This window comes from Cygnus olor, chromosome 5 (genome assembly GCF_009769625.2).
Source record: "Cygnus olor isolate bCygOlo1 chromosome 5, bCygOlo1.pri.v2, whole genome shotgun sequence".
In the NCBI taxonomy this organism is placed as follows: domain Eukaryota; kingdom Metazoa; phylum Chordata; class Aves; order Anseriformes; family Anatidae; genus Cygnus; species Cygnus olor.
The window spans coordinates 49,207,899-49,221,275 of record NC_049173.1 but is presented as its reverse complement, the minus strand read 5'-3'; the positions used below and the strand labels follow the sequence as shown (position 1 = coordinate 49,221,275).

General features: G+C 43.2%; 1 protein-coding gene and 1 long non-coding RNA gene across 5 annotated transcripts in view; one reads left to right on the top strand and one right to left on the bottom strand.

The window, feature by feature from the left end:
- ABTB2 (ankyrin repeat and BTB domain containing 2) overlaps positions 1 to 13,377 on the top strand; it is a 161,586-nt gene that overhangs the window by 77,282 nt on the left and 70,927 nt on the right. The gene's annotated exons all lie outside the window — the stretch shown is intronic.
- Positions 10,153 to 11,408, bottom strand: LOC121071745. The gene is made up of 2 exons (XR_005820747.1): positions 11,041 to 11,408; positions 10,153 to 10,339 (listed from the first exon to the last, which is right to left on the bottom strand). It is a non-coding gene; the product is annotated as an uncharacterized LOC121071745 (long non-coding RNA).

Below are 13,377 nucleotides of genomic sequence, written 5' to 3'. Positions count from 1 at the left end.
AAGTGTGGTGTAGATGCTGTGTAAATTAAAGCCACCATGAAAACTCTATTTCCAGGAACAGCTCCGGCAATCGGGAAGGTAGCTGACTTGTCAGGCTGTTCTAGCTTTCCTTATCCCCTCGCTGCCAGTCACACATCAGAATGCACTCTCTGCATCCCATCAGTAACACTGCTCCAAAGAGAAACGCTGTGATAAGAAGTAGTAATGTGTCTGCTCCATTCATTAGATGTATTGTGACTTAATGATAACACTAACTGAATTGGCTGAATAAGTGCTCTTTGGGCATTATGCCAGTGTTTCTGGGAGTTTGTGTAACAGACATGCTTCTGAGGAAGTGAATGCGATATGAGTCCGTCTTACAGTAGGCACCGATTTGGTGTCTGTTCTTGTGGTCCTCACCATCTTACAGCTCTGAAGTCGTACATACCAAATTATATGGTTGCCTGTTTGATGCTAGCAAGCACTGTTTTTTGTCATGGTGATGATGACTGGAATTAGCACTCTGCAGATGGTATTCCCTGCCCTGTTGGCATATTCACCACCAGCCAAGCTCTTCTCGTTTGGTTCTTGATCACTGCACGCCTGGTCTTGGCCCAGAGAGGTCAGTGTCTCTTTCCTTTACCTCTTTCTTTACCTTCCACACTCTTCATTTCTCTGACATAAGAGAAATCAGAAAGCAGAAAAACTTCTTTGTTTTCTTTCAGGGATTCCTGACAGCAGGTGCTACGGATCTTACTTCCCACTTATTAGTCCTGCACATTGTCCCCTGCTCCTTCTCTGAACTTCTGTAAGGGAGAACCACACAGCTTCACGGGCAGGGCTCAGCCTTTCTGTGAGGCTCCCCCTATGGCAGTAAGGGCAGGAAATGCTAAAATAATTAATGGTGGTGATACCATCATCATTAAAGCTGAGAGCTCTTTCTCATCCTTATAAGTGCACTCTGTGTGTCTGTCCTTCAGCAAAATCTGAGTTCTTTCATTATTTAACCGTTATTTTTACTCAAGCACAGGTGCATATATAGTAGGAGACATTTCAATTATTTACTGCTTTAGTTGGTTAGAGATCCCCTGGCCTCAACTAGAAACCTTATGTAGAGGCAGCAAGTAGGCAGAGAGAAGAGGCAGGGGTGGTAGTGGTGGTGTCTTTTTAGGAATTCTGCTGTGTTTTGAATGCAGATTTTTCTTGTTTTCCCCTTCAGTCAAACTTTAAGCTTCAGCAAGCTGCTTCTAACTACTAACATATGTCAGGGCGTGGGGAAAGAGATGCAGGAGGGAATACTCCAAGGAGTACGGTAGCATTTCTACATTCTCTAAGCTAGTCATCAGCTACTTCAGTTGTAAGGCAAAAAAATTAAAATGAATGGTCTGAGGCAGCAAGATCGTGTCATCCATATAGTGATTGTATAGCAGATCATAGTAACTGTAGTTTTCCTAGTGTTTTCATTATGAGGGAGGATCTCAAAGCATTTCAATGCTTTGTAGTAGTAAGGTGTTTATTGCCCCTACTTTACAAATGAAATCATGAAGGGACAGACAAAGTTAGATCTTGAATTTCTTGATTCGTAACAGCCATTTACTGCTTTCAGTGTGAGATGCTGTACGTAAGAAGTTCTGAAAATTCAGCAATTAGTGATAGGGTGGGAGTTAAAACCGTGTCTGAGGTGATGGAGAAGGCATGTGACAGAACTAAAACCAGGACCAAGGTCTTTTTCCTTTTTAATTCTTTTTTTTTTTCTTTTAGCTCCAATATCATCATCACTTTTGTCTTCAGAGTCAAACTACTACTGTCTATCAACAACCAGCACTTGCCTGCTGTAACCAGACAAGGGCTATTCTTGCTTGTACTTTTTGAAATGCATTCATTGAACTGTCCCTGATGGTGATCTCAGTCAACTGTTTTATTTTAGTGCTTCAGTCTTCTACTGTGCAAACCACTACCTGGGGTCCACCTCACCATTTCATTTTCCCGCCTCTGCCTTTGAACATCTGAGAATATTCTTTCTATCCCCACCCCTCCCAAAATAGGTATTTCTTTTTTTTCTGTCTTAAATATGGCATACATGTGACTATTTCAACTCCTTAAGAAGCATAAAGTTGTGATTTAAGTGCTGTCTTCTGTCTGCTTCATGGGAAGATGGGTTGGTGTGGAAGTAAGAGTTGTAATGTAGTCTTTTAAATCAAATTACTTTAATGTACAGTATGTGCCAAGGCAGTATCCCCATTATTTTTTGGCAACTCAAATATGAGACCTATAACAGCTCTATGACTATCATTGGCAGTGAGAGATGAAAAACAACGGCTATAAGGAGCAGAAAAATATATCTTTCAGATAATTGCAATCAAAATTGAGGTCCACTGGTACTGCAGTATTTAGCTTTCTGTTTCTGTGCATTCCTTCATTACCTGTTGTTATCACCTGGGTTTCAGTACTACACAGGAGCTGGCTGAGGCTTTGGTTCAAGTTTTGTTTTGAACATATGCTCTGTCCTTTTTCTTTTTTTTTTTCTTTCCTTACTTTTGGCTAAAAAAAAAGAGAAGAAAACTTTGATTACAAATCTCGGTGAGTGAGTTCTTTGAGCTACACCAATTGTTTCTGGAAGCCAATTATCTTGTGTTAGTAAATGAACCAGTTAGAAAGAATGTTAAATATAGACTTGCAGCAACAAGTCTTCTGTCAAAAGGGAACCTCTCCCTAGTTCCAGATGAGATAGCAGTAACAGCCACCAGCTGGTAGGAAGGTGAGAAACAGAGTAAACCAGGAACAGGAATAGAATTGTAAGTATTATACAATGAGCTTCTTCATGTGTGCGTGCGTGGGGGGGAAGTTTGTGAAAAGCAGAGAACCAAGACTGTTTCCCATACCACACACGTGGTTGTGTGCTGCTGGTACTGTAAGGAAAGCCTCTTTCCCTCTCGCTTGCCCCTTCCCGCCACCCCCCCCCCCCCATTCCAGACTTGGTAAATGTTGAAATGAAATAGGAATTTGAATGCTGACTCAGAGGTATCAGCACGTATTCTCTCTGGGTTGCTTTAATTCCTGCTTTTCCAGCTATAGCAGGATTTCTGCAAATGAAGTTTCAGGCTCTCAAATGCATCGACTTGCCCAGAGGGGAGTAATGAAATCCAGAACATAGCAATTCAAAACATTCCTGATTCCAAACCAATCCCCTGAGTCACTCGGTGCAAAGGACACAACTGAAGAGTGAGCTCAATTCAAAACAAACCTGGAGTTCATTATCAATTTGGGTTGATTTAATCTCGTAGCCCTTTCATTATTCCTTTCTTGGACTCTGTGAGGTGAAAGTTTTATCTTCCACTGAAGAGAGAAAGTGTGTTTTGTCAGTGACATGCAGCATAGCCTATTCACATTGATCTGACAAACTCCAGCACTTTGTAGTCCAAAAAGGAAGCTCATGTTGAGAGTAGAGCACGGTAAATGGTTTACCAAGAGTCAGTGAGCTTCTTGTGCCCCGTTGTATTTATGCATAAAATGGATGTGATAAGATATGAAGTTCATGCCTTTGACAATAAGTATACCACCACTGCCGCCCCATTTATTTTCTGCATCTGTAACTTGCCATGTGAGGTTGTTGCTATGTTAAGCAGATACTATGCCAAGGTAGCAGATGTTGAGACAGTGTCAGATATCCACAAAATTCTCTCTTCTCAAAGAGTCTGGTCTTGTAAGAGTATAGCTGATATTGAATAGATCTCAGGTGTCAATGGCTGTACTGCATAATTAATTACAACTTTATATGGCAGAGAGAGAGTAATGTTGTCTGCGTGCGTTAATGGTAATGAATGGATCTATTTACTAGGGATCTAGTTCAAATGGTTTTAATCTTTCCACTGGTTTATCATTTCATCCAGACTCTTCCATTAATTAATTATGTGGTAATTAATCCTTGTTGCTGTTCATATATCTGTTCCATCTGAATAAATTTGTCTTACCTAGCTGACTAAGGAACAAAGGCATTTATGAACTCGTCTGTGCAAAACATGACCCCAACTAAACTATACATGTAATCCTAAGCTTAGGCAGTCAGTCGCTTCTGCTACTGTGAAGTACATTTACCTCTGTTTCACAATAATATGTCTTTACGCATATAGTGCACATTTATTTTCAGTGCATGCTTAGTACAGCCTGGCTGAGGTAATCTTGGTGTCAGCAAGAAGTGGATGCTGCAGATGTGGCATGCCACCTGTCCTTTGGCTGGAGTGATGGCAGGGAGTTAGGGGCTCCTCTGCAGATTCACCCTAGGTGTATAGACTGTGGAAAAGCAGGGGACAGTGCTCTTATTCCTGCTGGCACTGGATGTTCCTCTCAGCTACAAGTCCATGCCAGGTTCCCGTGCATGTAGCTGGTGGTGAGACACAGTCTGCTGGTGCGGTGTGGTTCCTGCACATGAGCAGCAAGTGACATACCTTCTACGTGTGAGCTTTGTCCCTAAACTGTGAATTTGGAGCCTGGGGGCTATCGTGATGTTTGAATTAGGTTGGCTCTCAAGAGTGTGATCTCTCCTTGCTTTGACCTGTCCCTGCACAGACAGTGAATGTCTTCTAGATACAACCCAAGCTTTTCTTGAATTGGGAAACAGCTAAAATATAAAACTTTTACTCATGAGCTACAAAACCGTGCGTGTTTCCCAGTTGTAACCTAAGGATGTCATTTAATCTCGAGACTCTCTGGATGCACAGTAACCATGAAAGCTCAAGTGAGAGTTTTATTTTCAATACAGAGGGGAGGTGTATGTATCATTCATGATGCAAAATGTAATGCACCAAGCAGGTATTTGTGCTTTCATTCAGGTTAGTTATTTGCCTCTCAAAAAACCTAGCAAGTAATAGGTTGGGTTTTTCCCCCTCTGCTGATCACACTTTATCCTCTTTCCTTGTGCCCTTCTTATCTATTCTTGATTCTCTGCAGAAATGCTTCGCTGAACGTCAGTCAGATGTGTAGTATTCTGGTGTTCTCTGCATGGGCTCAGACGTTTTAAGCAGTTTCTTTGGAAGGCCTATAAATTGATTTAGTAAATAGGAGTAATCTTACCTTAAACTGCTCTCCTCTATGAAAATAAAGACAGGAATTGTAAAGAAAAGTTCTTGGTTAATGTTTGAGTATGAATCATAAGTTGCTTCTAAGGATATCTTAGTTTTGATTGGTTCTAGTGCATATGCTGCATAGTCAAATTTTGATCTGATTTAAAACCCTGGCAAGCCTTTGATGTCACCGAGGTTATGCAAGGCTTACTTTGCAAGCCTCTCACCATTTCCTCCTGCCAATACAACCCAGACTCTCAGTCTCTTCAAGAGAAGCAAATGGTTTACTGGGAAATTTGCTTGGTTCACCAGGGTTTTCCTGTGTTGTGACATGTAAGTAAGGCAGAAAGGAATATAAGCTATCAAAAGCAAGTCTGGTGTGTTAATCTGCCACTGGCTGGCCTGCAAGTGTGGTGCTGGCTGAATGCCGAATGCATGAGAGATGGGTAGGTGTACCTGTATGCCTTCCCCTGCCCCATTTAACAACAACTTGGGGGGATTGTCTGGTTTTTAGGGTCAAGAAAAGTGCATCTTCAGTTTAGCCTTATTTTTCTGCCCAGAGTCAATTACCAAACTGCACTGTTCATTAGTATTCTTCCTTCTTTAAGGTAAGATGTCTGGAGGCTGCTAAAGCACGCTTGCAGATAGTGGAAGGTATACTGCAGAACGTAACTTCTGCCTGTGCTTTTCTGCAAAGCCTTTCAAGTGCCAGAATAGTCTCTCATAGTCTCTTTTTGCGCATCCTGATGTTGGTACACAAGTTGTATAAAGCAGAGGCATCACGGCACCCTAGTGTATGGAAGACGAGAAACAGGTCTTTCATTCCGGTGTTAAATATGAGTCGTCTTTTCTTGGGATTGCTATCAGGGTAGTCCTGTTGTTGCAGCGGGCTGTCTTAAATATGCCGATTCCATGCAACTAATACACTGCTTAACTATGTCCGTGGTTCCATTTTGGATAGTTCAGGCAGAAAGTTTAATAGTGCAGTGTGCTCTGTTGTCACAGTGGAGAAGATGCTATTCGTGGCTTAGCTAAGCCTGGCAGCACGTGGCTAAAACATGAACTGGGACGCGTAGAATGTAGGACCAGCCCAGCACAAGCTCTCCACCAAACCCAAAGCTCACTTCAGGACACTTGCTATATATCAAGACCTGCAGTGCAAGGCACTGTGTTTTCTCTTCCAAACAGCTTTCAGTGTCAGATGAGCTCTGGCACTCAGCTGCGACAACCACAGAAGAGGAAACGATTAAAGAAGGAGGATGGAGATGGCTAAAGGAGAGGAGAAGGGGGAGCTGCATACACAGAAAAGCAGAATTCCAGCTGCTTGTTTGGATAAAACAACTCAACTAATTGTTGTTAGTAGAAATTAGTCTTGCTTTTTCTCCAGGTGTGCCCCTGGCAGGTGTGTATCCCTTGATTTTCCCAGTGTTTGTACTGCAGAATTGTGGTAGCTTGTGCTGCAACATCTCATAAGACTGCTGTAAAGAGCATAACAATTTGGGATTTGTTTGCTTTTGTAGCTTCTGGACATGGCCTTTCCTGCAGGTCTCTCATGACTCCTGAATGCTCAAATAAGAGAGCCCCAGGGGCTGCTGATCACACTAGCCTTATAGTATGGGCTAACAGTGGTGGAGTATGTATGTGGTTTTGCTTGTGAAAAGAAGTGGAGCATGTTTTTAAGGAGCGTATTTCCTTTCTGCCTCCCCTCAGTGCCTACAGATGTTATTTGAGAGAGGACTGCAACTATGCTGGTTTGTAGAAATCATAGACTGTGTTGTTTCCTAAAATCCCCTTCAGTCTCTCATGCATCTGTGCATGTATACATTCCTGTAACTCAGGACTGTTCTTATAGGTTTCACAATGAGATATATTTTTCTGGGACTTACTGGAAACATTATCAGAGAAAAATAAACGCTGTAGAGAAAACTCATAGCTGGTGACCCAGCTATGTTGTGTTTTTTCTGTCTGTTTTTTATTATAGTTGTGGTTTTCACTAGATTTGCTTCAGCTGTGATTTATTTTAATCTTCTGCTCTGGCATTTGCTGTTTAAGTTTGCATATTCCTTGCATTTTGTTGAGTGTTACTACCTTTCTGTTCCCTGAGTTGTGGGATTGTTTTGAGGTGACATCCAGGCCTTTGTCTTGCTCCTGACTTGCTCATGGTTGGCCAGATCTTGGTTGGAGCTGGATTCCCAGGTAGGGCGTTTGGGGTTTTACTTAACATAATAAATAACTCTTTGGTGGCACTCGAAAGTGTCTAGGAAGATCTTTAAATCTTTTTGATTTATTATGTGTAAGTTCTGGGGCCAGTTTTCAGCAGAGAGGTTGTGGGGTGAAACAGGAGCAAAAGATTTCTCTGTAGATTTGAGGTTCTTCTGGTTCTCAGGGTTAGATAAAATGCAACCACTGCAGAGCCCAGGGTGTCCTTCATATTCTGTTGTTAAATGTGGCTGTTAGGGGCTTCCGTTCTGCCAGAACTGCGGGCTTTTTCTAGTTCTCGATCTGTGAGCTCAGAGCTCTTGCCTGCAAGACCTGCAGTCTCACACTGCGTGTATTGTTTGGGCAGGAACTTCTCATTTGGTTACCAGATGATTCACAGGCTTGCTGTGATACTGGCTGATGTTATGTGTCCTGCTCCCACGCCCACAGAGCTCACACAAATCCTCTACTTTGCTTATATTTATTTTGTTTCTTTTGTAGTGAAAAGAGTGGCTGCAAACCTCAGTTGTGGAAAGCAAGTGTGGTCAACTACGACAAGGTTTTCTGGCTTTCCTTCCCCTCGTCCTTCGTGTGCGTACACACACAGAGTACAGCCTTGTCTTTCCTGCCTAAGCTGGGATCTGATTACTCTGTATCCCCCTTCTGCTCCCTCTCTCCCTCAGCTGATAACGCGAACCCTGTTATTAATACAAGCTTTGAGAGCGTTCTCTACCTCAGTGCAATCTTGTCTATGAAACTTGTGCAAAAGATGCTGTCCCTGCTGCCCATGCTGCAAAAGCAAACACGCGGCCGTTTGGCTGGCATGGCAGTGCTAAGCAGGCTGATGGGGAGCTGGTGATACAGTCTGTCTGTCTAAACAGCCCATGCTGCTCTTTTGTCCCCAGTCATTCCTGTGCAGCAGGGAAGTGTGGTGTCTCATAGAAATCAAATATTGCCTGCCATGTCCTGTTATCTTGGGGCTTGAGTTTGTGTATATTGCCCACTTGCCAGACGGGATCCTGCTCCTTATCTTCAGTGAGCCAGCTGGCTGTCATTTAGGATGACGTTAAGCTGTAGCCGTAGCCCTGGGAGAATGGAGTTGGTGCCACGGGCACGAGTCACCTGGCCACGGACTGCGAGTCTGTTACTGGAGGGACTCTGGGTACAGCCGGTGTCGTTTGTCAAATGTCCGAGAGTCTTGCAGCTGCTGGCCAACCTCCACATCTGATTTTTGTATTGAGTGTCAAATGTAAAGAAGCCAAACCAAACCCTCGGTGAGCAGAAGGATGCCTCGCAGGAGTGAGCAGCATGCACTCAGAGATCCAGACCTAGAGCTCTGGCAATGGACTGCAGGGCAGGACTCAAGTACCGATACACTGCCCTTGCTATTGGCCTAATGTGAACTCCCATTGAAATGTTACGGCTTTATTATTCAAAATGAAACTCTGTGTAACCATTTAGGCCATTTTACTGTTTGCAAGGCTCTGTCTCCAAGCAGAAGAGCAGAGAAGCTAAGTGTTTAGCAGAAAAATGTAACTGGTAAACCACAAGAACTGGAAAAGAAGAGTGTGAAATAACACTTTCCCTCCCCTTTCCATGAGGCTTCAGCTTGATAGAATCTATGTAGCGAAACAAAGCAAGCATTTTTTCAATAGGATGCTGTTTTTTCTTTCTTTTTTTTTCCAATTCTGTAACTGTATCACTTTATTTTAACCCTCTAATTTGATATTAACAACAGACTTCCAGGTAGGCTTTTGTTGCCTTAAGGAACTTGAAGAGAACCATTTTCTTCTTGACATTTGTTTTTCAGAAGATGTAGCGAGATCTCCAAGACACTTTTCACTTCCAGTTTCTGTATAAGTAGGTCTGAGGCAGCCCCATACAGCTTAGTTGGTGACAAACTGTGAGAACACGATTTGGCTTTCTTTGGCCAGTAGGTAGCAGGAGATGGTCCAGTGAACCTAGATGTAAAATTGCTTTGAGTTGAGAGTGGTATCAAGTGGAATATATTGCTGTGACACTTGCACTGCCTCTGTATGACATCTTGAGAAAGTGACAGGTTAAAAGCAAAGCCTCCAAAGTCAAGCATCAGGAAAGAGAGACTGGCATTCCTTGTGCCAAACAGAGGAAGTTTAACATCTCTTCTATTCTCCTAAATGTTTGCTATGACAGAGTAACCAGTAATTGTGTGAAGCTGCAGAAGGTCAGTGTTACAACTTCGTAAATGGCTCTGTTTTTTTTTTTTTCAAAATTTGACAGAGCACCCAATCTTTAAAATGTTACTATTATTTTGGAGCACTGCAAATGTGAAAATGACAGCAAGGACTGTCTCCTTGCCATTCCCTCACCCCCTGCTTCCAGTGGTATGTGCTACAGCTAGTTCATGTTCATGTTTTTTTCTTTCTCTTTCTTTTTTTTATTCTTTTACAGATAGCAATCCAGCCTTTATACGTGGCATGCTAAGCTGGTTGCAATGATATGCTGTAAAACAAATTAATAATAAGAAAAATTTATTTCAGGCTATTTTATGTGGTGTGATTTATGGGCATTCCAAAATCACTCTGCTTCCATCATGCAGGATCAAACAGAAGATGTTGAATAACAAAATGAACAAGGAATTATTATTTTTTTTTTAAAGGCTATGCAACAGCAGCATGTGCTTTCTAGCTGGATGGGAGAATGTATAAATGTTGAAAAGAGATTAGAGGCGTTAGGGTGAGCCAAGATATTGTGCTTTTTAAAAGAGCAGGGAGGGGAAATTCATCCATTTCACAGTCTGGCTGCGAGCCTGCCAGCCCTTAGTCATGGCCTTGTGAAAGGCAGCAGAGAGGCTGAACTGACCATTTACTTGCCTTTTATTTTTGGAAGGAATGGGTTTGGAATAAAAATAAAATAAAAATCTGACTCTCTTACATGACGAAACAATCCAATATATTTTGGCTATTATTTGAGAAAGGACGGCTCTGCCTGTCACAAACTTGGATGCGGTTCAGGCTCGCTGTGCCAGAGACCCCCACGGGGCCGGATCCCCGGGTCCCAGCTGGGGTGATGTCATTGCCAGTGGCTGAAGTTGCTCAGGACCAAGCAGGGAATGTGGAGAGCTGCAAGGAAAGAAACAACTTTCATCTAAAGATGACAACCTAGGTCAAGAACAGGTAGAATGATAAGTGAGTGGCACTGTGCAGTTTCGGTATGGATGGGCTCCATACAGGAGGGGACAGTGGAGCACCTGCGCGTGGCTCAGCCGTCTGAGTATCTGTTGGTGCAGTCCCATCAGGCTGTGGTGGGGAAAGGCCTTTTCCTCTGCTAAGAAGCTAAATGGATCACATGCTCCCGGCTGGAAGCCACGTGGATTCATTACTCACTGCAGAATTGTGGTAAACGATCCTCTCTGGGGCCTCTGCCGTCTGCGTACCCGCAGGAACCTGCTCTCCTGCGGGATGCTCTGGGACTCTTACTTAATCCACTGTGGCCCTCCTTTCAGGGTACTCGTTTTCCTTTCCCTTTTTAACCTGACTCATCCGCTGTTCAAAAGCAGTATAAATATGAAACAGGAAAAGTCCTTGGTCGGAAGTTGTGCTGCAGAAAAGTACAGTATATCCTTCCATACTAGATGCCTTTAAAAATCTGAACATTTAATAAAAATGTCCATATTATTCCCCTGTTCATAGGTGGGGAAAGGAGGCAAGGAGTAAAATGTCTCCTTCAAAATCCCTCTGAACAGAAGACCCCACTGAGGATATAATCAGGGAAGTCTAGCGTCCCGTTCCCATGTCTGGAACAACATCCTTCTGTAGCTTACCTGTGGCAAACCCAGCCCCGTGCTCATCTGCTGATGATCTGCAAGGCTCAAAGCTTCAAACTAAGGGAGGCTTTGCATAAAGCGCCAAGTGAAGATGGCTGGCGAAGCTGTGTCTTTTAGTCTAACCACAACTGATTTATTGCCCTCTAGTCGCACTCTGGCAATGAGGAGAACTTCCGATGTGTGGATCTGGTGACGTTAGGAGTGGTTTGCTGCTCCACTGCATGCCCAGGCTTGCCTTTCATCTCCTGGCAGCCTTCTAAAGGCTGGAGAGCACAGAGAGGTTTTGGCCTTATCTTGTAACTCATCGCAAAACGGCTTCTTTGTCAAATAATTGGTTTTGGAAATGTTTTCTATCAGTATGAAAAGCTTGCACTTTCATCAGGACATAAAAGGTACCACGAGTGCAGAGGTCCAGCCCCTGTACCACACGTGGGTTTGGACAGAAGGCCTCTGGGCTGTTCCCCTACTCGTCCCCATGGTCCCCTGGGCTGGCAGTTCGGGTCCCAGTTGTGAACACCAGAAATCTGCAATTCCAGCCATATCCACCTTGCAGTGAAGAGACAATAAACTGATTGCTTTTCAGTCTAATGCTTCCATCGAGAAAGCTGCTAACTGTATCTGTTTGCTGAAGCTCTTCTTGCTGTTTGGGTTGTTTTTTCTAAGAAGGCTTTTGGGGGGAAAAACAGAGTTATGAAATAGCCTTGCTCTGAGGCTGATGTATAGTACTGTGCTTTATATAAAGCAGTGAACTAGCACTTGGCCTTTCGTCTCAGTGGGTCATGCATTCACTGCTCACAACAATAGGATCTCGCCTCTGTGAAGACTGATCTGAGAGCTTTTGTCTGCCATACTGCTTCCTTCCTCTGCCTCTCAGAGCGTTTTCCAGGCATCTCTGAGGCCTCATAAGTGGGAAGCAGTATTGTTAACTGTTTAACAGATGAGAAAACTGAGGGAAATGCCTTAGTCACATGATTTAGTGGCAGACTGGACTAAATTCAGTATTTCTGCTGCTGTGTCCCATGAGCTATGTACTAAGTCTACTGTTGCCTTTACAGCCTACTAAGTCTTTTCCCACTATAACCCCTGGTTCAGCACAGCCGTATGGTTTATAATGCTACTTCAAAATAGTTTCCCTTTTCTTTTGAGAATAGAGAAGTTTTTCTTCAAAATATCTACCCTCCCCCAGATTTTTATTTTTAATCGTCCCCTGCTGAAAAACTCGACATCAATCTGATCTCAGCTTGCCCTTCCAGCGGGAGAGAGGGGTTTGCATAGGCCCCATCGAGAGCAGGGAATGTCAGCGCCTCTCTGGGTTATTTAAGATATATCTACGATCTAATAAATCTCATGTTGTCATTCTAATGGTACAGTAACTTGGAAATGAAAGAAGTCAGCTGGGGGAATGTGTGCGCACTGGAAAAAGCATCCAGAGTACTGTGCTGGGTTTGGATTCTCGTGCGGAAAAATCTTGGAAGCTGTTAGTCTGGTGCACAGAAGCAATGAAGCAAAACAGTGATGCTGCTCTAATAAAGGGAGAGAATAGGAGAAATGGTATACTTCATGTTTCAGTTCCTTCTGGACTCTTGCATTCTTTTTTTTGTAGTGATGCAAGTTGTGGTGGCACTATCCCCTAGGAGAAAGCAAACATAAAGAAAGTAAGCCAGGGGGTGACCAAAAGAATACTCAAGTAGACTTGGGTGTCAAATGATGGTGGTGGTGGTGGTGGTGTTGTTTTTGTTTTTTTTTTTGTGCCTCCCAGCTCTATATACTGAATAAACTACATCCACGTAGAAATACCTTGCTCTTTTAAGCTGTAACTCAGGTACAGTGCAGTATGTTGCATAAGACTGCTCTGTGGAGAAGTATTTTACCTGAAGACTGCATAGGTGGCCTGTCTAATCACTCCAGTAACTAATACTCCAAAACAGGAAGAGAATGGTTGGGTAACCACTCCTGTTTTCCCACCCTCTTCTGTGCAGCATGTCTGACTTCCAGAGCTCTGGATTTCCTGCTCTGCCACAGTCCTGAGGAGCGATGCAGGGCAAGGTCTTTGATGCCTGTGCCTCCATTTCTCCAGCTGCAAAACAAAGATCCAGTTCTCAGGTTTCAGGCAGCATGCAGGTGTAGGCAAAAATGCATTTTCTTTCCTTGTGCTTGGCGGGGAGAAGGAAAATACTAATATATCTAAAGTGCACTTCCTTTCATTGTAAGATACAATAGGAAAAATTGGGAATAAAACTTGATGCAACAAATATACTTGACTTTTATTTGTGGAAAAGGCATTTCGCAGCAAAAATCGAAAAGCTATATAAAAAACATATATAGCCTCTTTGA